Raw genomic sequence first — 4,304 nt, forward strand, 5'->3', positions numbered from 1 at the left:
AAAAAAAAAAAAAAAAAAGACTGGAGGCTGTGCGTGGCTTTGGGTGTGGGACTAAGATGTGGTCCTGCGTCCTTCCTGTCCTGAGCTCTGACCACTTCCTCCTTGCACTCCACTTTCCAGCTGGCCTGATAGTTTCCCAATCCTTCAGTTTTTAGTATTGTGTCACCCCTGGAGGTCCCATGCAGTCCCTGTACATTTGGAGGCCCCATCTTAGCTGTAATTGTGTTCTCACTGTGTAAGCCTGGACCACTCTGGGCAGAGGTGGCAGGAAGACTGGCCCCTCTGTCCCCTGATGTATCCCCAGCAGTGGGTACCAAGGGAAGAACTGACAACAGCCCCTGAGCCTCCCAGGGCACCCGTCTGCACTCTTGGCCTCTGAGCCTTAGGGCCCTGCTCCCCTGAGTCGTTTGTGAAGACAGTTATCTGGCCACAAGGTGGTCCAGGAGGTTGCTGCCCACCTCAGCCTTGCCAGCACTCCTACCTGTCTGCAGGCTCTGTCGGCCTGGGTAGGGTCGCTCCTCCCCTTCTGGTGCCGCAAGTGCCTCTGGCTGTACAAACCCTGATTTTCTAAATCCTCTATTACAGCCCAACCCACACCTTGAGGTGAAATTTGGAATCACCCTGACCTAGAGGGCCAAGAGTTCGTGTCCTGACACCTGCCTCCAAGAGACATGTGCCTCCTCTGCTGCCCAGCCCTGCAGGGGTGATAAGGGTTCCCATGGACTCTGACCTGGGGCGTGGAGCCTGCTCTGCTCACCTGATTCCGTGTGTGCCCACCCTCCAACTCCAATGTTCATCTGAACTGGTGTTCAACCACCACAAACTACTAGAGTAGAACAGGCCATTCATTAATTCATTCATTCAGCAAGTACTCCCTGAACATTTGCTGTTGCCCAGTCACGGTGCAGGCTTGGGTTCAACACTCGCTTGTTCAGTCAACAAACATTGATTGAGTGCCTACTGTGTGCTGCATTTATCTGAGGTGATGGGGGTTGAGCAGTGGCCTAAACAATGCCCTGCCTGGGCTGGACACGGTGGCTTACACCTATAATCCCAACACTGTGGGAGGCCGAGGCGGGCGAATCACGGGGTCAGGAGTTCGAGACCAGCCTGGCCAACCATCTCTACTAAAAATACAAAAAATTAGCTGTGTGTGATGGCGGGCGCCTGTAACCCCAGCTACTCGGGAGGTTGAGGCAGAAGAATCACTTGAACCCAGGAGGCAGAGGTTGCAGTGAGCCGAGATTGCACCACTGCACTCCAGCCTGAGCGACAGAATGAGACGTTGTCTCAAAACAAAAAACAAAACAAAAACAGCAACTCCCCACCTTTGTGGGGTTCACGTCTCACAGGGGAGTCAGGCAGCCGAGAATGCAGAAAGGCAGCCTGGCACGGAGAATGGGAAGGTGCTCGCCGAGTGGGTGCGGCCTGGGGAGCTGAGGCCTGATCAAACATCCCCAGCCACACGTTTCTCTGGGGACAAGCGGTCCAGGAGGGAGGAACAGGAAGTGCAGAGACCCTGAGGCAGGCCCAAAAAGCAACTCCATGCAGGTCCAGGAGAATGCATCTGGGCCTTGCCCCGGCGGTAAAGCCCCCTTCCGAACTCAGTGAGGGCATGTGTGTGGAGGTGGGGGCAGAACCCCACTGCAAGGAGACACAACTGCCTGAGGGGTCCACGGGGCGGCATGAGGGAGATGTTACTTTTCATTTTGGGTCCTAGATCACCGTCAGAGGCGTGTGAACCAGAGCAACTCCATCTTGAATGGGAGCTGGGTAAAATAAGACTGAGACCTACTGAGCTGCGTTTCTGGATGGTCAAGGGATTCTAAGTCAGGATGACATAGGAGGTCGGCACAAGACACAGGTCATAAAGACCTTGCTGATAAAACACATTGCGATAAAGAAGCCAGCCAAAACCCACCAAAACCAAGATGTCAATGACAGTGACCTCTGGTTGTCCTCACTGCTACACTCCCACCAGCGCCATGACAGTTTACAGATGCAGTGGCAATGTCAGGAAGTTACCCTATATGGTCTACAAAGGGGAAGCATGAATTATCCACTCCTTGTTTAGTATATCGTCCAAAAAAACATAAAAACGGGCAACCAGCAGCCCTCAGGGCTGCTCTGTCTGTAGAGTAGCCATTCTTTATTCCTTTACTTTCCTAATAACTTGCTTTCGCTTTACTGTACGGGCTTGCCCTGAATTCTTTCTTGCGCAAGATCCAAGAACCCTCTCTTGGAGTCTGGATCGGAACCTCTTTCCTGTAACAGCACAATTTTTTTTTGTTTGTTTTGATTTGTTTTTGTTTTTTGTTTTGAGACGGAGTTTTGCTCTTGTTGCCCAGGCTGGAGTACAATGGTGTGACCTTGGCTCATGGCAACCTCCCCCTCCCAGGTTCAAGGGATTCTCCTGCCTCAGCCCCTGGAGTAGCTGGGATTATAAGTAGGCAACACCACGCCTGGCTAATTTTGTATTTTTAGTAGAGACAAGGTTTCTCCACATTGGTCAGGCTGGTCTCTGAAACTCCCGACCTCAGGTGATCCACCTGCCTTGGCCTTCCAAAGTGCTAGGATTACAGAAGTGAGCCACCACTCCTGGCTTCTTTTTTTTTTTTTTTTTTGAGACAGAGTTTCGCTTTGTCACCCAGTCTGGAGTGCAGTGGTGCAATCTCAGCTCACTGCAACCTCCGCCTCCCGGGTTCAAGTGATTCCCGTGCCTCATCCTCCCGAGTAGCTGGGACTATACAGGTACATGCCACCACACCTGGCTAATTTTTGTATTTTTAGTGGAGACGGGGTTTCACCATGTTGCCGAAGCTGGTCTCGAACTCCTGGGCTCAAGCGATCATCCTGCCTCGGTCTCCCAAGGTGTTAGGATTACAGGCGTGAGCCACCGCACCTGGCCACCATTTGAATTCTTTTTTTTTTTTTTTTTTGAGATGGAGTCTCCCTCTGTCACCCAGGCTGGAGTGCAGTGGCTGGATCTTAGCTCACTGCAAGCTCCGCCTCCCGGGTTCCCACCATTCTCCTGCCTCAGCCTCCCGAGTAGCTGGGACTACAGGCGCGGCCACCTCGCCCGGCTAGTTTTTTGTATTTTTAGTAGAGATAGGGTTTCACTGCGTTAGCCAGAATGGTCTCGATCTCCTGGCCTCGTGATCCTCCCACCTCGGCCTCCCAAAGTGCTGGGATTACAGGCTTGAGCCACCGCGCCCGGCCCATTTGAATTCTTTTAAGCAGTCATGTGTATTACTTTTAGGCTTATTATAGTTTCTAGGAGAAAGTTTTGTGCCCAACTGGCAGAATCTACCCTTTCATATTTTTCACAAGCAAACGATTTTATTTTTAATTTTATTGAGATGAAGTCTCACTCTGTCTCCCAGGCTGGAGTGAAGCGGAGAGATCTCAGCTCACTCGAACCTCCGCCTCCTGAGTTCAAGGGATTCTCCTGCCTCAGCCTCCCGAGTAGCTGGGACTACAGGCACACGCCACCACACCTGGCTAATTTCTGTATTTTTAGTAGAGATGGGGTTTCACCATGTTGGCCAGGTTGGTCTCGAACTCCTGATCTCAGGTGATCCCCCAACTTCGGCCTCTCAAAGTGCTGGGATTACAGGCGTGAGCCACCGCGCCGACCACAAACAAGGTATTTTAAAACCTGATAGTAAAATAACAATGTAGGCGAGGGGCTGAGAGTGCTCTGGTCACCGGGCAATGGGAAGGTGGAGGGGTGTGCGGCAGGGAGCCCCAAGTCACAGGGTGGCTTCCTGCGGACGCTGTGCTGGCATCCCGGCACACGGTCTGGCTCCATCCTCCCAACAGCTCAGCCGTAGCCCAGGCCTCTTCAATGCACCCTGGCCGGTTGTCTCTGCACCAGGAGGTTTCCGTCCGAGACTTGATTAGCGAAAAGCTGGCCATGCCACTCTTTTTAAAGCCCGTGCTGGGACAGAACCTAGTTTTCCCCTGCGGGGCGTCCCCGGGGCCTCTTCCTCCCTTAGCTCAATGGTCCGTTTCTCCACCCACGCCAGAGGGCGCGACCCAGAGGGTCCTGGGATCCCTCGCGGCGGGGCGCGGAGTGGACAGGGCGGGCACGGGTCGGGGGCCTGGAGCAGGGCTGGAACCGGGACGGGAGCTTGAGGGACCAGGCCAGGGCCAGACACTGGAGCGGGTCCAGGGGACGGAGAGGGACGGGGGACAGGCTGGAGAGATGGGGCTGGGCCTGTCTCGAGTCTCGGACAGGACGTGGCGGGGCTGGGGAGACGTGGACAGGGCGGGGTCAGAGAGAACCCGGACGGAGTCGGGGT

Source organism: Mandrillus leucophaeus, unplaced genomic scaffold, assembly GCF_000951045.1.
Source record: "Mandrillus leucophaeus isolate KB7577 unplaced genomic scaffold, Mleu.le_1.0 Scaffold28, whole genome shotgun sequence".
In the NCBI taxonomy this organism is placed as follows: domain Eukaryota; kingdom Metazoa; phylum Chordata; class Mammalia; order Primates; family Cercopithecidae; genus Mandrillus; species Mandrillus leucophaeus.